The sequence below is a fragment of the Lissotriton vulgaris genome, chromosome 1_1 (genome assembly GCF_964263255.1).
Source record: "Lissotriton vulgaris chromosome 1_1, aLisVul1.2, whole genome shotgun sequence".
Taxonomy (NCBI): Eukaryota; Metazoa; Chordata; class Amphibia; order Caudata; family Salamandridae; genus Lissotriton; species Lissotriton vulgaris.
Window position 1 is genome coordinate 2,126,564,615 of NC_141685.1, and position 22,057 is coordinate 2,126,586,671.

The window sequence follows — 22,057 nt, forward strand, 5'->3', positions numbered from 1 at the left end:
GCGAGGACCAGCGTGCCTAGCGGCGCGGATCGGCCGCAGCTGGTCCTCTTCCCGCCCCCTCTTCCTGTTCTCCCCTTAGATAAGCTGTGGCACTAACGCGCACGCGGGACGCGCGCGGGGCGACCACCGGGGCGAAGACCGGGCAAAGAGCGGGCCGTTTAAGGCCGTTCAAGGACGGCAGAGGACGGCCCTGGCCCAGAACCCCTGCTCCCTCGCCCCTAATAACCAAAACGTCTAAGATGTCGACCATGCGCAACAGAACTAGAAGTTGCGCGAAAAAAGCTACGGCGGTAGCACAGGTGACCGGACCTATAGATCTTTTTATTTCCCGTGTACATGAGACTATTGACCAAAGTATTGTTTTATTGGAAAAGAGAGTCTCCATGGACCTTGCAAATGCTAGGCGCTCATCCTTGGGTCCTCTGGCAAATGTTAAATCACCCGCCTTGCAGACTTTGAATAATTGCTCCCTACCCATAACTATGCCTACTAATAGTGTCCCGACTGTACCAAATACTGTTGATCTATCGGTTGCCCCATCAGACTCTGACCCGTCTTTTGAAGACCTGGAGGTCACACCAGATCTAGAAACCTGTCAGTCACCTGACAAAGCGGCGCCGAGTCTGAGTGGGCTTAATGATGTGGAAATAGCTCCTGTACCTAAAGTCCATCGGGGAGGGCTCCAAATCTCCCAAAGGCTACATCTAAGGGTAAAAATAAAGTAAAAGCACCAGTTAGGAATCACAACCTGATTTCCCCTACCCCACAAATGGCATCAGGTATTCCTTGCTGGGTGCAAAACATGGTAACAGACTTAAAACTAGACCTTGAAGCCACTTTAGCAGCGCAAATCAAGCCTTTAATTTCTAAAGTGGACAGGCTTACATCTTTAATACACTCTAAATGGCCACACAAAATGCAGGGGCAAGGGCCTGATCAGTTACAAGGGGTTACAGAATTAGCCCCCAAATGTTTATCGAGCATCCAGCCCCTTAAAGGTGTATCAAACAATGTTCAAGCTACTGTAGCCCCTGGGAACCCAGTTATATCCCTTGTGTCGCAAACAGGGAATAACTCTGTCCAATCCACATCTATACCCACTTCAAAGGGGAGGGCTCCTGTTCTGACTCACCAACACTCTGTTGTTGATAATAATACCACCACTACCCAAGCAAAAGATGTTGCAGGGAAATCTAATACACCTGCAGCATCTCTTCCTACGAATAAACCTGAAGGGCCTAAGTCAAAGCAGGCACGTTTTAGGTCTATTAATCTTCCACCAGAGGTTTCCCCTTTTGTTGTTGTGTTGACAGCAGTCCCCCCGTTGAAGGAGGGAGTAAAAGAAACTTTTACTGAGCTTAGAAATAAATGTGCTCAATGGCTCCACCTACATAAACCTCTACCTAATAATATGAACGGTGAAATCCTTACCGTGCGTAGAGGGGACTGGGTGGGCAGAAGCAAGAAAACAATAGTAGGGGACGTAATCACAGTTAATTTTAGGGATGTAGGGGCAGCTAGCTATATATGTAATGCACCCAATAGTGGTCCTGCGACTCAAATTAACCCACTTCCTTTGTCTTATTTTTTACCGATGTCTTCAAGACCAAACCCTCCTTGCTCCACTTTTCAAAGTAACAGAGGACCTGTGTACCCTCCACAACATGCTGCCAAACCTTGGCAGCAACCACTATACCCGTCTCCTTTTCTTCCACATTATGTTAATTTTCAGCAGCAGCCATTAAATGCTTCATCCTTTCCCATGCATCATGTTAATTCCCACTGGCAACATCCCCTTCATTTACCACCACCCCTACCTCAGTCTGCCCATCAGTGGCAGCAACCTTTTCAGCCACCATATTCAGACAAACATCAGTGGCAACAAACATGGCAGGACTTGCCCCATTCCCAAGATCCCCTGTTTTCACAATTTGCCCATCCAAATAGATATGCCGTGCTAGATGAGGTAGACTGACTCAGCCCTCCCGAAGCTCTGGATTCAAACATCTCCATGTCCTATCTAGATATGGCGAGTTCTTCTTCTCCTGTCACGCCTCTAACCGCATTTCTCGAGCCCTTAATGGTGACATCGCTAACACCCCCCCTACATATAGAAAAAAGGGGCAGCCTTGATGCATGTACAACTACTGTTAGCCCCAGATTAAGCCCAGATACCATCTTTCGGGAAGATGGTCCCGCCTTATTACCACCAGCATTTCAGCCAGAGTCGTCTGTTGCTGGTGACTCTGGCAAACCAGCAGGACTCTCTCTTGTTTCCTGGAACATTGCCAGCCTTGCCAGCAAATTAGGTACACCCTTCTGGACCAGCTTTTTGGGGGAGGGATTCGACCTAATTTTATTGCAGGAAACTTGGTGTCTAGACCCCATTAATATCGAAGGGTATGCATCTTACTGTCTTAGAGCAACCAAATCTAGCTCGGGTAGGGCTAAGGGGGGTCTTTTGTTGCTTTTGTCCACCAAGCTGTGTGACTGTACGGTCAAATACAGTACGACCGTGGGGACTCACAGCCAAGTTATAAGGGTGGAGTGTAGGAAGAATATTGATTTAGTTGTTGTAAATTTCTACAACAATATTTTTGATGCTACTAGAGGGGATATTTTATTGCCTCTAGAAAGGGAAATTGTCAAGGCCCTGGGTATCTCAAAAAGAAAGGCCGAGGTTGTTTGGGCAGGTGATTTTAACTTGCAGCCCTGCCATTTGTCTAACGGGAACATCTGCGGCTTTGGGGCAGCAACGAGTAGCCATTGGGGGGGCCTGGGGGCGAGGGAGGATTCTCCCCACTTCCAACATTGCAGTTATGGTTCCACATTAAATAATATGTTAGTCACGCTAGACATGACCCTGTTAAACTGCAACACTAACAATCGGGCAATAACATGCCCTACATTTACAGGCAGAGATGCAGGATCATTTATAGATCACATTCTGTTGTCTAGCGGTGGAGACTTTATTGATCTGTATGTAAACGAAGAAAGTCTCAGTGACCATAACAGCCTTCGGGTTACCCTCTTGGGGCATGGTACCTCATTAGTTTCAGGTGGAAAATGTACAACCGACATAGTACCTATTAGACCAAAGGGTCTAAGGGTCAAATGGACTGGTTTAAACTCCAAAGTCAAGCAGAAGGAGGTTCTTACTCAATGCAAGAATCAAATTAGCTCCTGTCTGGATGATGATTGTGATTCTGGCTGCTTAATAGCTCATTTTGTTTCCATGAATAATATTATTGACGGCATTTTCACTAAGACCCCGTCAGCCAATAGTGTTCCGAAGCAGGGATGGTTTGATAAGACCTGTATAGCCGCCCTCCGCGAACTAAAGAATGCTTTAGGCACCAAACCACGTGTCAAGACGGATGTACAATACTTTAGGGCTAGATATAAAATAGCAATTAACAAAAGGAAAAGGGTATTACAGACCGAGGCGTGGGATAAGTTGAAGGAGGCTGCTGAGACTAAAAATAGCAAACTGTATTGGGAAACAATTAATAGCCCGTTTCTCAATAAAGAAAATGTCCCAGAATTAACCTCCTATGTGGCATGTAGCGATTGGGTTAGTCACTTTTCCAAAATATTTAATCCAGAAGGGTTATCTTCTGAGTCACCATCACCAGAGCTTACTCCATGGCTGCCCCTCTCGTTGGGAATAACATTAGAAGAATGCCAGGAAGCAATTTCCTTAAGTAAAGGAGGCAAGGCCCCTGGCCCCGATGGGGTCCCGCTGGATCTATACAAGGATGAAACGGCCTTATGGGCTCCCATCTTGGTGAGGATTTTTAATTGTGCGGCTGAAACCGAATTTCCACCCACTTGGGGCCAATCGGTCATTATTCCTTTACATAAGAAAGGTGATAGATCAGAGGCCTCTAACTACCGTCCAATTTCATTATTGGACGCCTCTGTAAAGGTGATGAGTAGGATTTTGCTCAAGAGGTTGGAAGACTGGGCAACTGATTTTAACATCTTAACTAGAGTCCAATATGGCTTTCGGAAAGGCCTGGGCACATTGGATCAATGCGTAAATCTGGACCTTTTAATTAATAAATATACTGTGGCTAAAAATGGCAACCTCTTTTTATGTTTTGCTGATTTGAGCAGCGCTTTTGATTTGGTTAACCATAACATTCTCTGGGAGGTTTTGCTTGATGCAGGGGCCCCAAGGGAAATAGTTCATTTTTTGGCTAGACTCTACGAAAAACTTTCTTGTAAAGTCCGCTATGGCACCCTTGGTGAATGTACCCCTTTTTTTAAAGTATCTCGGGGCATACGCCAGGGATGTGTTTTGGCTCCGCTTTTATTTTCCCTTTTTATTAACGATGTCGACCATTCTTTGGTTGACATCCCAGCAGATGCCCCCCTGATTGGTGGTAAACCTGTCCCGCTGTTACTTTATGCGGATGACGCTGTTCTTTTATCCCGAACACAGATGGGTCTTCAGCGCCTAATCAATAATTTTATGCAGTTTATTCAAGTTAGGCGGCTTCGTGTGAACAAAAACAAGACGTATGTAATGTCATGTGGTCAGGCAGCTAAGCAGGTAAAGCATACCTTTTTTCTGGATAAGGAAAAGTTGACTTCCGTCAAGTCCTTTTGTTATCTAGGAATTACATACAACAATAGTGGGTCCTGGAACGCGGAATTTGATTCTATTAGAATAAAAATGCTGCGGTCTACTAGTAGTATTTTTCGTTTTGCTTCTAAACTTGGCTCACGAAGTATTTTAGATATGATGAACATATACAATGTATGCTGTGTCTCCTCTGCTCTGTATGGGGCAGGGGTGTGGGGACATAGCGAGGGTATATCCCTGCAGAAGGACGAAAACAAGTTTTTACGGAGGCTGTTATGTGTTCCCCCTTCTGCCTCCATCCAGCTGATCCATGAAGAAGTCGGGATCGAGTTCATTTCTGACTTAGCAGCAGTTCGGCCACTCTTATTGTGGCGTTCTATTTGGGCTAAGCCAGAGACTCGATTCACTCAGGATATTATTCTTGATTGTATAGGCTTGGACCACTCTTCACGTATATTGTGGTTAAGATACATTCACCGCTGGTATCTCCTTCTTTTTAATATTGATGTGTTCCGTGAGCCTGAAAATGTTGTTTCTATTTCAAAAAAAGAAATTAAGACAACATTCCTAAACTTCCGAAAGGCAGAGCGAGATAAAATCTCTGGCAAACTTGTCACTGTGAAATTTTATAAAGATTTAAACCTAACTTCGGGACTCCAATCCTATCTTGTATATGTGACTCGTCCCTCTCATCAGTATGTTTTAACACGTGTCAGATTGGGCATTGTTCACCACCTGGTTGCTTTTCCAAACACAAGAACCAGTTCAGACATACCCTGTCCGTGTGACAGTATCTCCCGGCAGAGTAGTTGCCATTTCTTACTTTTTTGTAAATTTTTTCATTTTTTCAGGTTAAAATACCTTAAGCCAATTTTTATCAAATATAATATTCGTACTACACAAACAGCATTGATATTTTTATCCTCATTAGAGAATGAGGAGATTTGTTTCTTTCTGGCTACTTTTATTTTGAAATGTACAGCTGCCAGGAAAAGTATTGTACTATAATAATATTTTTATACCTACCTGTCTGTACTTATGTTATACAGCTGCCAGGAATTGTTTTATGATGCTATTACCGATAACACTCCTGTCTGTATATATATATATGCCTTCAAATTTTATATCAATTTCTGTAATTAAGGTATTATTTATATTTGTAGAGGTCCACAGTATTCTATGATTATTTAAAATTTTAATGTTCAGCCGCCCGGAAAGGCCTATTGTGTAACTCCTACTGATCCCCATTTTGTTAATCTAAGAATGTTTTGTATTTTATGGAGACATGATCACTTATTAATTGCTGCACTCTAGTCTTTTTCACTTTTCTATGAGAATTCATACGGTGATTTTAATATTTTAACTATGTACTTTTGCTTGTATGATTTGTATGCACAAATCGAATAAAAGCTTTTGAAATTGAAATAAAACAGGCATGAAAAGTATGTTGACAAATACTAAACAAATTTATTCTGTGGCCTTTTATGCTCAATTGTCCACCTTAGGCTTTGACTTTTAGAAAAACAACATTGAGACAAAAACTGTTTGGGGCACAAAAGACTGGCAGGTACAAGGTTTAGAAGCATTGTTCAGAGCCTGCATCATCCCAGAACAAATAATGTTCTTAAATGAAACTGTTCAACAGACATCTTGTCTTAGCCTGTCTAATATAAAAGATTTAAACAAACCGTCCATACACAAGCGCACACCTGTTAGTAATTTACCTTCAGGTGAGGAGGTAGACGTAAATTATATTTTTCTACAAAAAAGAACACATCCTGAATGGAAAAAATGGTTAATCTGGCCCACAGACATCAATAACTGTCAAGATAGATTCCTGAACAGGACACAAGGGTTCACAGTAACTCGGCCAGATCCAAGACAACATCCAGGGATAATACAAACTTATATTGTAGGAAAACTATGCCTTGAGTGGCTGCAGAGATCCACACTTCCAGAAATAAAACAACACTTATCTTTGCTCAAAGATGGTGTTGATTTGCAAGAATTCTTACTGGGACCTCGTAATCCATGTCATAAACGTTTCATATACGCCGGTATCTACGCTGCATACAATGAAGCATGGAAAGTCACGCAAATGGAAACAGCTGAAAGAATACAAGAAATTGATTGTATTAATTTAGAGAAACCACTCCCTGTAGTTGATAATGGGTTAACAACTCTGTCGTCCATAATATATTCTTAGGACAGCATTGTATCCTCTGCTTGAGACATAATGGAACAGGACTTGCTAATGTTACAACATGGCCAGTCAAAATTACGTTCTATAATGCTGTTAGGATGGACGTTGCAAAACCTTTGTTCTGGCTATGTGCCTTGGTGTTTAATCAACACTACGTCATTGTTTACTGTGTTTAACCTTACAGATAAACAAATCTCGTTAGCACAGAGGGGAGCAGACTATACGGTGCTGAGCATAGAAAAACTACCATTGACCGTTTCTGAGAAACTTTTGGTTGAATGGATAATACATTATACCATCACGATACCAGTGACGACTTTCCAGTTTCAGTATTGCTTAAAACACATACCAGCAGGCCTGTATGAAAGTTTGGGTAAAGAATACATTAAGTCGACCTGGGATTTACCATACACACACAAATGTTGGAGTGGGGGAAAGGAGGTATTTCTTAGCGGTAAAAATGGTAAAAAATCACTAAGCGGTACACTGTTATGTCAAGATATTAATTTACGCGGAGCCTGCGAGGGTTCTTCCAATAACCTTTCTTGCCATCTGCAAGGTGCGCCCACAAACGGTGATAGATCCAGTTTTTAGGCAGCTTTCCAATGGTAGCTACATTATGTTAAATGATCACAGCTGTTGTGGAATGATGCCAGGAATAGGCTATCTCTTTAGTGTGTCATCCAGGGTCACTTGTTGTATGCAAGTATTGTTTCCTAAAACTTAGACAGACAGGGAGTCGCCACTATGGCCTTCACTGAACATCTCTTCTATACAAATTGATACTTTAAGCAGAATGAAAGCCATTCTTTTGCTAAAAACTGTGCCACTGACCTCGTCCAGAGAGACGTATGATCTGCAAGTTGCAATGACTTCTGCGGAGATACATGCATTATTATCAACAAACTGCCCAATACATTTAGTAGAAATGTTAGGTTGCATCTTTAAAATGTCTGGTACCAGCAGTATTGCACATGTATTTAAGACAATTTTTTGGGACTGTTAGCACCCTTTGAAGCAGTCCTGGGCATTTTTCCTAACTTCGTACACTCTGTGTTCGGCAGCCTGCCTCCCATCTTGGGACTCGTAGCGGGATCCTATTTTTATTCCTCCTGCTCCGTTATGGCACATCCGGCAACCAGCGATACCCAAGTCAGCATAGAGAATGTGCTCCAGGCCATGAGGTATTGTGACAGAATAACACAGATCCTTAGCATGGCTCGTTTGAGAGATCTGAATACCACATGGTTCCTGTCATACAGACCAATCTGACAAGATTGCATCTTACCTGTTCTATGATGCCTGCTTTGTGGAGAGGAATGCGTGTTAGATATCTGTCTAACACTACCATTGGCTATGCCAACGGATGTTGACGCATTACTGGGTCCAGTAACGGCTCATGTGTTGTGTTGCCCCCAACGGCTACCAATTCTGATGACAGCATTCAATGAGATCTTACTGACAAATCCAACTGGAGGTGAGATATGTGGACCGACAGGCACCCAGGTACCATCTGCTATGAACATTGCTAATGCGGCTGACGCTGACGGCAATGCTTCACATCTGTGTACAATTGACCTTCTTAATGAAGTAGTTGAACTTTCATCTACTGTGGTAGATGATTTCTTTGCCAGCCTGGATGACTTGAGGTTTTCTCCTGACATCGAGAATAACTTCTGAAATTTTCAAAACAAAAGCTTCCAAGTTTAGAACTCTATTTCACAACAATTTAATTTGACTTTTTTCCAAAACAGACTGAACTTTGGCAAAAAGCAATCTTCTTAAAGTAAAACTATTCTTAGAGAACAAGAATTCTTTGACTACTTCCTAGAAACAGTATTGACCTAATGCACAAATCAAACTAGCTTGTATATTCTGCTATGGGATGGTCTCAACCTTTTTTTCTGTATCTAGAGCCATTTCATAAATGTAAAATGTGTGATTCATTTGGTTAGCATTGCTAATATCATATCATATGCTTACAATGAAATCATTGCCCTTAGATGCATATTGCACAAATGCTCATTTTGTGCACGGCCATTTTTTTAATACATTTCATGTATTTTTAGGGTAGGATTGTAGGATTGTAAAAACACATGCTCTAGCTTTAATGTTTAGTACTTAATCTTAGATGAACATGATAATGTGGAGTGGGTGTTGTGAACCATTTTAGGACACTATTGTAAATTTCCCGACTTATGCCCTTGTACAGGTATAAATCACTATGTCCTTATATAGGCATAAGAATCATAACCATATTTAGTCATAGCTCATGCTGTCCAAATACAGCAGGGCACTTCCGCTAGTTCCGAAAATCTACAACGATTTCTTGGAAAACTCGCCATCAGCAGCTAGGGACTTTCCCTTGCTCAAGAACTGACTTGTCCAAGAACTCATGGAGTTTTCAAAGAACTGAGAGTCTTTAATGGCGTTATTATGTCCACCTTTACGTCAAACTCAGCAACTTCAAGGTATAAATATGCCCATTCTTGCCTTAGCAAACACACAGTGGTTTGGAGCAGTTCAACTATCTACTTGCCCGACGCATCCTGCTACAGCAAGTGCCGAAGGAAGCTGACCCTCCAACAGTCGCACTGAGAGAGACGATGTCTTTTCTCTTGCCGAGAAATCCAGCTCCAGTGTTCCCAAGCTACCCTTGCGGGTTGCTGAGAAATCGATTCCTGAGCCTGACCTTCTTCAAACCAAACTAAGGTATGGAGCTGATTAGACCCTAAGAGAAATCTTGGACAGATTCTTGGCAGAAAGAATACTACATTTATGCTACACCTCACTTACTTCTTCCCTCGTACAAAGCTTAGGTAAGGTACATCAGGGTAGGCGTATTTTAGAAGCACCAGTTTCCAATACAGAAATCTGAGAAAAAGTGCATTTTTTGGCAACATTTGAGGTTTGCAGGGGATTCTGGGTAGGAGAATGATGGGGGGCCCATACAAGCCATACCTCTTTGGACTCCCCCAGGTGTCTAGTTTCCAGAAATATGTGAGTTTGGTAGGTTTCCCACGATGGCTGCCGAGCCCCGGGCCAAAAAGTCATGGAACCCCCATACAAAACCAGATTGGTTTGTGATAGGTAATTTTGATGTCATCTCAATAGTTTTTGGGCCCTTGCCTGTCGCGGTCCTTGACCCACCCATGCAAGTGAGGTACCATTTTTATCGGGAGACCTGTGGAAACTCTGTGTTAGAGGATATTTGTGGATCCACGCTGATTTAAGAACTATCCCACACAGAAATGTTAGAAAAAAGTTAACCCATGCAAGCCATACCTCGCTGTACTCTCCCAGGTGTCTAGTTTCCAGAAATGTGTGGCTTTGGTAGGTTTCCCTAGATGGCTGCCGAGCCCCGGGCCAAAAACTCATGGGATCCCCAGGCAAAACCAGGTTGGTTTTTGATGGGTAATTTTGATGTCGCCTCAAAAGGTTTTGGGCCATTGCCTGTCGCGGGTCCTTGACCCACCCACACAAGTGAGTGACCATTTTTTATCAGGAGACCTGGGGGAACACTGGGTAGGAGGACATGTGTGGATCCACACATATTCCAGAACTTTCCACCACAGAAATGTGAGGAAAATGTTGTTTTTTTGCTAACTTTTTAGGTTTGCAAGGGATTCTGAATAACAGAACCTGGTGAGAGGCCGTAAATTCACCCCATCCTGGCTTCCCCTGGGTGTCTAGTTTTCAGAAATTTATAGGTTTGCTAGGTTTCCCTAGTTGCCGGCAGAGCTATGATTCAAAAACTACAACTAGGCACTTTGCCAACAAAGGGTCTTTTTTCACTGCGAAATTAAGGTGTGTCTACGTTACGTTTTGGGCCGTTTCCTTTTGCAGGCACTAGGCCGACCCACACAAGTGAGGTACCATTTTTCATGGAAGACTTTGGGGAATGCAGGGTAGGTGGAAAATTGTGGATCCACGCAGATTCCAGAACTTTCCACCACAGAAAAATGGGGAAAATGTGTTTTGTTTTTGACATTTTGTTAAGTTTGCAAGGAATCATGGGTAACAGAACCTGGTGAGAAGCAGTCAAGTCACCCTATCCTGCATTCCCCTGGGTGTCTAGCCTACAAACATTTATAGGTTTTCTAGGTTTCCCTAGGCACCAGCAGAGCTATGGTTAAAAAACTACAGCTAGGCACGTTGCCAAAAAAGGGTCATTTTTCACAGCAAACTTGAGGTGTGTCCAAGTTGCACTTTGCACCGTTTCCTGTTGCGGGCCCTAGGCGGACCCACACAAGTGAGGTACCATTTTTCTCAAAAGACTTTGGGGAACACGGTGTAGGTGGAAATTTGTGGATCCACACAGATTCCAGACCTTTCCACCACAGAAATTTAGGGAAAATGTGTTTTTTGACAATTTTTTAGGTTTGCAAGGTTGCAAGGGATTCTGGGTAACAGAACCTGGTGGGAGGCAGTCAAGTCACCACATCCTGGATTTCCATGGGTGTCGAGTTTTAAAAAATGTATAGGTTTGATAGGTTTCCATAGGGTCATTTTTCACTGCGAAATTGAGGTGTGTCCACGTTGCGTTTTGCGCCGTTTTCTGTCGCGGACACTAAGCCGGCCCACACAAGTGAGGTACAATTTTTCTCCAAAAACATTGGGGAATGTGGGGTGGGTGGAAATTTGTGGATCCATTGAGATTCCAGAACTTTCCACCACAGAAATATGGGGAAATGTGTTTATTTTGAGAATTTTTCAGGTTTGCCAGGGGGTTCTAGGTAACAGAATCAGGTGGGAGGCAGTCAAGTCACCCCATCCTGGATTTCCCTTGGTGTCTAGTTTTCAAAAATGTATAGGTTTGCTAGGTTTCCCTAGGTGCCGGCAGAGCTATGGTTAAAAAACTACAGCTAGGCACTTTGCCAAAAAAGGTCATTTTTAACTGCAAAATTGAGGTGTGTCCATGTTGCGTTTTGCACCGTTTCCTGTCTCAAGCACTAGGCCGACCCACACAAGTGAGGTACCATTTCTTGAAAGACTTTCGGGAACGTTGGTGGGTGGAAATTTGTGGATCCACGCAGATTCCAGAACTTTCCACCACAGGAATGTGGGGAAAATGTGTTTTTTTTGACACTTTATTAGATGTGCAAGGGATTTGGGGTAGCAGAACCTACTGAGAGGCAGTCAAGTCACCCCATGCTGGATTTCCCTCGGTGTTAGTTTTCCAAAATATATAGGTCTGGAAGGTTTCTCTAGGTGCTGGCAGAGCTATGGTTCAAAAACTACTGCTAGGCACTTTGCCAAAAAATTGTCATTTTTCACTGCGAAATTGCGTTTTGCGACGTTTCCGGTCATAGACACTCGACTGACCCACACAAGTGATGTACTGTTTTTTTCAAAAGACTTTGGGGAATGTGGGGTGGGTGGAAACTTGTGGATCCACGCAGATTACAGAATTTTCCACCACAGAAATGTGGGTAAAATTTGTTTTTTGGACAATGTTTTAGGTTTGCAAGAGATTCTGGGTAACAGAACCTGGTGGGAGGCAGGCAAGTCACCCCATCCTGGATTCCCCTGGGTGTCTTGTTTTACAAAAGGTATAGGTTTGCTAGGTTTCCATAGGTGCCGGCAGAGCTATGGTTCAAAAACTACAGCTAGGCACTTTGCCAAAAAAGGGTCATTTTTTACTGCAAAATTGAGGTGTGTCCACGTTGCATTTTGCGCCGTTTCCTGCTGCGGACACTAGGCCGCCCCACACAAGTGAGGTACTATTTTTCTCCAAAGACATTGGGAAACGCGGGGTGTGTGGAAATTTGTGGATCCACGGAGATTCCAGAACTTTCCACCACAGAAATATGGGGAAATGTGTTTATTTTGACAATTGTTTAGGTTTGCCAGGGGGTTCTGGGTAACAGAATCTGGTGGGAGGCAGTCAAGTCACCCCATCCTGGATTTACCTTGGTGTCTAGTTTTAAAAAATGTATAGGTTTGCTAAGTTTCCCTAAGTGCCGGCAGAGCTAGGGTTCAAAAACTACAGGTAGGCACTTTGCAAAAAAGGTAATTTTTCATTGTGAAAATGTGGTGTGTTCACGTTGGGTTTTGAGCCATTTCTTGTTGTGGGTACTATGCCTAACCACACAACTGAGGTATCATTTTTATCGGGAGACTTGGGGGAATTCAGATTTGTAAAGTAACTGTTATTACCTATTGACTTTCGATGCATTTCTGCCTTCCAAATGAAAGACATTGTGTAAAGAAGTAGTCATGTTGGAAAATGACTGATAATTCTCATGCTAGTATGAGTATTCCCAGTTTTGGAAATGTGCAAATATCTACTGTTTAAGGTAGTTAGAGATATTACCATGGAGCAGCAGGACATCTGTAAGCAATACGCCATACCCCGGCTTCATTATTACATTCTGCTACGGGGCAACCCTGTGCTGCCCAATATATTTCAAGATACTATTGGAAAAAACTGGCAATGTAACAGCATTAATCGGATCGGACAACTGTATGATGCACCCGGGTTTCGATGTTTCGTCTCATTGAAAACCAAGTTTGAGTTATTACAGAATACTTTTTTTAAGTGTTGACATATCAGAAACATTTTTGTAAGAGGCCAAAAGTTATTAGTCATGCAAAATCCATCAGAAATACTGACGGGAATATATACGAGTTCCGGCGGAGGCGAAATTGGTGCTGCTTATCAGAAATTTCTCGCTGTAGCTAAAGATGATAGCATACAGATAGCTACCAAACTAAGTTGGACTCTTAGGGTCGATATAACGGCTGAGAAAATACAGGAGTCAATGGGTGCACTGGACAGGGTTGAAACTTCTGTCAATTTGAAATTTCAACAGCATCAGAAAATCTATATGCTGTATTATACATAGGGGTGGGCGGAAGTCGCGTAAGGGACTTATGCGGAGAGGCACGGAGATTGAACCAATTTCCGTTCCTCTCCACACATTTTTCATAACGCGACACCCACCTCCCGCCCGCCTCCCACCTGCATTATTAAATGACATTAAAAAGCCTAAAATAAGATTTAAATAAAACTTACCTTATCGCGGGCGCATCCTTGTCCATCACGCTATCTTCTTGGAACTGTGCATGCGCGGGAGCCTGGAATGCGCATGCCCAGGCTCCCACGCATGCGCAGTTCCAAGAAGAAGGCGCAATGGACATGGATGCGCCCGCAATAAGGTAAGTTTATTTGAATCCTATTTTAGGCTTTTTAATGTCATTTAATACTGCGGGCGAGCGGCCAACTTCCGTTATGCCCCCGAGTGTGCAGAGATTTACCCCGTTTCTCCATCTTCATTGCGAAAGGCGGAAGGGGCCAATCTTTGCACATTCTGTGGGCGGAACGGAGATGTCCGCCCACCCCTAATTATACACCGGCGATTTTTGCTAAATGGGCTGTATCACAACCCTCTAATAAGTCATTCTGTCCGAAATGCCAACTCTTTGCTGCAGACCTAAGGCACATGTTTATTGACTGCCCGGGGCTTAAAAGGTTTTGGAGTGGGTTCTCTAATATCCTTATTTCACTTCTCTGTCAAAACTTTCAGCTTACTGAGAAGGAAATATTCTTGGAGATCAAATGTGATGATGCAAGGTATGCAAGTCGGTTAGTTACCTTAATATAGTATGTTCCCGCTTATGTATAGCTAGAGTCTGGATAAACAATATCGCTCCAAATGGTAGCAAAGTATGGGTTATGCTCCATCAGGTGTATGAGATGGAATTAGCTTTGACTAAGCTTGAATTTAACAGGATTTGGGCTAGCCTCCAAATGTCACTTTACACATGTTTCCCTTTTTTTTACATTTCAACTCCTAATACCAACAAAAAAAACAGAAAATTGTCGTTGTTTTCTTTGTACTTTAGTATTTGATCTTTACTCTATTATCTGGTGTACTTCTAGTTCTCCAGCTAGGCATTTAAGGATTAAAAACATGTGTTATATGTATGGCTCAAATAAAAAATTTTTTTTAATTAAAATGTTTCCTTCCCAAACTTTACCCCTAGAATCCCCACAACTCACAGTTAAAACTAAACCATAAAAAAATGAATTACACAATTAAAACTTATTTTCAATTAAAAAACCAATAGTATTTAACAACTAATTATAAAGTAATAAAATTGATTTACCCCCACACTGTACCTCTATAACAATAAACCCCCCACACAAAAAATTAACAAATACCCTAATTAAATATAAATTAATTAATTAATATTAATGATCAACTAATTTGTAATTAATTAAACAAAACATACTTTCCACCCTTTACCCCTATAAACCTCACAACCAACACCTAAAATTAATTACACATTCCATATTTAATTTTCAATTAATTTGTTAATATTAATTACCAACTAATTATTTATTAATTAAGCATGCATTTCTTCCCACCCGTTACCCCATAAACCCCACAGCCCACACCTAAATAAAATCACACAATTACCATAATTAATTATCAATGAATTAGTTAATATAAATTAAAAATGAATTTTTAAATAATTAAACATATATTAGTCCCCAAATTACACCCCTATTTACCCCATAACCCAGACATAAAATAATAACACAATTTCCATAAACAATTTTCTGTCTATTAATTAAATATTAATTAATTAAAAAATAAATGACTTCCCACCCTTTACCCCATAAACCCCACAACCCACACCTAACATTAACTAAATAAATTACTTCCCACACTTTACCCCATAAACCCCACAATCCACACCTAAAATAAAATCACACAATGGCCATAATTAATTATCAAATAACTATTTAATATAAATTAATAACTCGTTATTAATTAATTAAACATATATTAGTCCCCATAGTATATCCCTATTTGCCCCACAACCCACACCTAAAATTAATAACACAATTTCCATAATTATTTTCAACCAATTATTTAATCTAAATTAACAACTAATTATTGATTATTCAAAAATAATTGACTTCCCACTCTTTACTTCTATATACCCCACAACCTGCACCTATGAAAAGTAAATAATTACCACAATTATCAATTAAATAATTAGGATGAATTAATGACCAATTAATAATTAATTACAAATAGATTACTTCCCACAATTAATGCTATAAAATCTAACTTAAATAAGTAAAATATAATCTTACATTTATTTTAATTAAATTACTTCCCACCCTATTACCCTATAAACCCACAACTCGTTCAGGAACTAAACAATGCAAAATTTAATTTAAAAAAATGCATAACTACTAAAAATGTAACACATATATTAAAAAACATAAACAATACTCATACAAATAAACATACATCACATATATTTAAAATATAAACTAAAATACATAAAACTAATTAAACAATCGATATTTTAAACATCTATATTTTTGCAAACAATATTAATGACTTCTATATTTTTAAAAACGATATTTCTTAGCTTAAATTCGATATTCGTGACCAAGACATTCTTGCTGTCGATATTTTTGATTTACGATATTTCCAACTCGACATTTGTGTAAGTCGACATTTCCAATTCGATATTCTGTCTCAGCACCCTGCACAGCTCTTACGCCCTACTTGATGGAAGTTATGTCCTGTATTAACCATATTACCAGTTGAGATGTCCCCAAACAGATTCTTGGCTGCCTGCTAGATTGCCTCCCCGATAATCCTAAAAAAACTTTGATTAGGAGATATGCAATGCTGGATCTCATTGTATCAAAGCGAATGATAGCGATCCATTGGATTAGCTCTCTGTCCCTGAAAGTTGAGTCTTAGAAATGGGGCTGGTGCTGAAGAGGCACACATGAAAAAAAAACAGCAGAAACCAGAAGATTGCTGGAGCCCTGCTGCCCTGGGAGGCTATGACTCACAAATTACTGGAACCTCATCCCCCCAGATGAGGTTAACATAATGGATGATATTGAGACGGGTGAGTGAATCACAAACCTCAAGACTCTATTTCTACACTAGAACTGATTTATTGCATTTGCTTGACTTTTGTAGAACTATTCTGTGACCTTAATAGAGCATATATCCTAGTGTGGCTTTTCTGTATGTGATTGGAAACTAGGGGAGGGGGGAGAGGGAGGAATAGGATGGGTGTTTTGTTATAATGAGTAATATTTGGTTCAGAGTGTGCATGGGGTCTGCTACGAGCGGCCAGAATGCTATTCAAGCAGACAGCAGCGAACTGAACATTGTCAGTAGTGATTGCTTGTTTGGTTATATTTCCTATTCAGTAATTCTTTCTTGTCACTGTGCTTTTATTGACTGCTGTAGTGTATGTTTACCCATCATTGACAATCTGATAATAAACAGGTTAAAAAACCCTGCATTTTCTGTTCCTAGACCGTAAGGTGGGAGCTAGTATTTTTATTTTTCCTTGACATATAGTGAGGATTGAGGCTGATGAGTTCAGTCTGCTTTGCCTGCTCTGGAAACCTAGCTGTTATGTGTTATTTGTTTATAGAAGATCATGGTAATCTATTAAAGAATTCCTCATCAACTGGAAGACTGAAAAAAGTGAGATCTGTGAAGACCCTTCAAAAGGGAAGCCAACAGCATTGGCAAGAGTGATAGATAACTTTGTTCTGGGAGAAGTCTGGAACTTGATTCCAGAAAGTGATCTCATACAACCTTACACAATACAACTCAATATAAGTAGACCTATCCTGAGATCTTCCTGAAGGTTTGTGCTTCGATACTACCACTTTTACCAATCTAAAATTGAAACCGGAAACTTCCATCTTCAAACGGGGACGTAGTTAAACATTTAATTTATTGAAAGTGCATCTAATTTACAGGGGCGGCTCCTCTGTAATGGCGGAGGTGCATCGCCCCACTGACAGTAGATGATCAATAAAACAATAATAACACATTGTTGTTATTGTTTTATTTATCACTGGCTGAGCTGCTTACGTAGGACAGGAGGGGTGGGCCATGGCAGGGAGGATTACTGTGCACTTATAAGTGCACATGTCCCTTTGGCCGGCTGTCTCAAATCAGCCAAACAGACATGCGCACTGATGCTTTTCCAACACAGCTGTGGTCTACAGCTGGGTTGGAGAAACCCCACAGGCTCCCACGTACTGTCTAAGCAGCAACCAAGGCCACTCAGACCAATCCAGATGCTGCTCTCATGTTATGAGGCAAACACAAGGAGATGACGGGCGGAGCACTGAAGCTTTTCAGACACTCAACCCTACTCACAGATCTGGGTTGAATTCCTCATTGTTCTTTAATTCACTTTGCTACCCCAGTCAGACAGCCCAGCCAGAAACGGCCAAGCCATGTCTTCCCTGGACCGGAAACAAGCATTCTGGGACCGGTTTCGGGCTAACAGCCCTCATTAGCCAGGCTAGTTTGAATCTAGTAGCAAAGTGAGCAAGGGTGCCCAAGTCTGGGCATATCCTGCCAACTTAGAGCGAACAAAACAAACACAAATAGATGATGGGCGGAACACTTAAACTTTTCAGGCACTCATCCCCAGTCACAGATCTGGAATGAATCCACCATTGTTATTTAGCTCACTTCGCCACCCCAGTTCAGACACAGCCATATGCAAATCAGTCCTGTACCTCATGGGAACAGTCCAGCCTGAACTGCTAAGCCATGTCTTCCCTAGACCGCAAACATGCATCTCAGTTCAGACACAGCCATATGCAAATCAGTCCTGTACCTCATGGAAACAGTCCAGCCTGAACTGCTAAACCATGTCTTTCCTGGACCACAAACAAGCATCTTGGGACCGGTTTCGGGATAACTACCCTCATCAGCCAGGCTAGCTTGAATCCAGTGGCAAAGTGAGCAAGGCAGCCACGTCTGTTCATATCCTGCCAACTTAGGGTGAACAAAGCCAACACAAGGAGATGATGGACGGAGCACTGAAACTTTTCAGACACTCACCCCCAGTTTCAGATCTGAGTTGAATCTATCATTGTTCTTTAGGTCACTTTGCCACCCCAGTTCAGACACAGCTATATGGAAATCAGTCTTGACCCTGTACCTCATGGAAACAGTCCAGCCCGAACTGCCAAGCTTCCCTGGACCGGAAATAGGCATCCTGGGACTGGTTTCGGGCTAACAGCCCTCATCAGCCAGGCTAGCTTGAACCCAGTGACAATGTGAGCAAGGGACCCACGTCTGGGTACCCTGCCAACTTAGGGTGAACAAAGCAAATACAAGTAGATGATGGACAGAGCACTGAAACTTTTAAGACACTCACCCCCAGTCACAGATCTGGGATGAATCCATCATCGTTCTTTATCTTACTTTGCCACCCCAGTTCAGAGACAGCTATATTAAAATTCGTCTTGACTCTGTGCCTCATGGGAACAGTCCAGCCCAAACTGCCAAGCCATGTTATGCTATGAGAGCAGTATCTGAATTGGGTGGGGAGCCTGTGCCTCAGGACATTCCACTTCCGGAGAAGGAACACGAGAAAAGAGGCGAGAGGGAGCATAGCGGTGTGGCAGGTAAGTGGTTTTAATCATTATTATTTTTATTTCCCAACCCCTCTTCTTCGTGCCCTTCCGTATCCCCCCATTTCCCCCCCGCCCCCCACCCAGCCACCACTGTTAATTTATGGAGATTGCATTGATTTGTGACCAATGGAAGTGCTTTGGCCTGCCATGAGCAATCTCAAATATGCAGAGAAGCAAGGGTTTCATCATACTCAAGTGATCTAAGGGATATTTTGTCATGGAACGGCTGTATGTTTGCCCTATTGGAGTGTTTGGATATCCTGACAAATTGCAAAGTCCTTTAGTGAAAGCTTCAGCACAGAGGAACCAGCATCTTCAAGGCTGGCAACGTGCATTCATGATTAAGTCTTGTTTGGCACCATGTTGTGTTAGGCACCTGTGTAATCAAATGTCTGTATCTGACTGAGGAACATCAGGGCATAAACAGTACACCAATACAGGGTGCACAGCCGACAATGGGCCGTGGGCCATTTAATTTGATTAGTAAACATTTTCATCTTTTCTCATACTTTCTGCAAGTTTGTCCATTTTTTATCAGCAGTAATCCAATAGAATCAGTCTTATTCCAAGTCTTCCAAAACATTCTTTATTTGATTCTTCCAATGTAAATATACATTGCACATGTCTTCATATTCATCAAAACCCAATGCATTTTGGGAGAAAGTTCCCTTCGTCAAGGGTCACTCACAACGCTGCGCACAAGGCTTGCGTTCCAATTATCCTGTCTATAGCGGTCCTACCATGCACACTCAGCGCTTTAAATGGAAAAAAATAAGTGCAGGTACTCACCAAAAGGAGCAGTGGGCGGAGGTTAGGGAGGTGCTACGGTGCAAAAAGGGGCGGGGTTAGCTTTTTGACTTTGCCATGGTTGTATGCACTAAATCTGCATGCATATGCTAGAAAGTTGGATATGTATGTCCATTATTTATCTCACTAATAACTATATATATGGCACTTAGTAATAAGTATTTATTACTACCCAAAAAAGCCTTTTTTTAAATAAGAAAAATTGAGGAAAAAACAGCAAGGTTCTAAATATGTGTCTTGTTTGCAGGCAGATCCTTGCTGCAGGTTCATAACTCACTGAGCTACATTACAAAGATGTGAACATTTGACCTGCAGGTTACACATGGCTCTATGCATCAAAAGCAGTAATAAACTAAGCTATCTACATAAAAAAGTGAATCTGTGACTTACATGTTGCATGCTGTGCTTTCCAGCAGACACATTGATCCTCTATGCACTTTTATGGTAAGTTAAACCCTTGGTTGGAATGTACACAGATCTTTCTAGCAAGTGCATTAACCTCTCCAGAGTTATCCACTTTATTGGTACCTATGATGCACCGAGCTCACTTACTTATGGGAAGGACCTCCGTTTTCTGGTTCTCACAATTGGTGAATGCACACCTGCAAAAAGGGAGGAATTCATCTGGCACTATTTTCATTCTTGCTACTAGTGGGTGTTTCTGTCAAACCTGGAAACAAGAGTTGCTTTCTTAGAAACATACTGCGTATAACTTTAGTGAGCAGCATAATCTATCTCTCTATCTCCCGGCTACTGGATGAGAAATGCTGACACAGACACTAGCGATATTGCAGTTGGTGGCTCACCCTTTCAACATTCCATTTTATGAGGTTGAAAACGAGTGGTGGAAGGAGTAAACACTCTGCAGATGGGATATCCAAAAAAATAAAGTATCTACTGGGCTGATCTGGCTGCACTGTTTGTAATAAAAATACACACCATGATCCCAGGTTTGATATTATATTCCTCATATACTTGCTATACTAAATACCAAGTTAATTCTTACATTCGCATTTGTGGATGAAATAAATATTAAAAAGAAAAGTAAAAGGCTTTTAAATCACATTATAAATGGCAAGATGGTCTTTCTGAATCAAAATATGGCCAATGATGTAAAGTCCTGGATAGGAGAAGGGGCTTATTACAATTTAAATATGTTTTCTGTTCTTGTACCTCATAACTTGTACAGACGATCACCTGGGAGCACACAACAAAATAAACAAATTAAGTTTTCCTGCTTTTGGCATTCGATCACCGTGTGCAATAAATTGCAACCATGAGTGTGATGAACACGCACATACCTAGCCATGCAACACATTTAATGGCTTGCTATCTCTTCCAGTCAAATAGTTTGTTGAAAGGACGCACTCTGCAGAAAACATGCCCATGTGAACACAGTGCTCCAAATAGCCTTCATTCTGCACCCCTCAAATATGCTTTAAACCCTCACTATATCGACTTTGAGTGCAACTCTTTCGATAAGTAACCGCCCCGCAGGACAACAGAATTAATTTCATTTTTTTCGTTTATCACACGACAATGACAAGACTAGAAAAATTATGCAACAAATTCTAGAATCCTTGAAAATACCTGCTTCTTGAAATGGCTGCTGCTGAAAACAAACTCGGGATGAATGCCTATTTCAGAATCTTCTATGCTGCTTCCATCAGTGCTCTCACCCCACCCACTCCATTCATGAGGTTGTGAAGTGTCACATTCACAGTCCACATAGAAAGCGACAGTTACCTCTTAACCTGAGCACCAGGTCGCGAGCTTGGTGTGCGGTGCTTTAACATGTGGGTCCGTTGGAGCATAAACCCACTTTTAAAAGAAACGCTGCCTGCTGGTCAGTGATAACTAACATTTTCAACCACAGACAAACACAGAAAGTGTAGGCAATTCACATGTGTGGCAATAGTGAAAGCATTAGCAAACCTTCTTTTGTTCTGTCCACGGAATATTCTATCCTAGACAGTGCGTCCCACCGCCACCCATTTGTTTGTACAGCCCC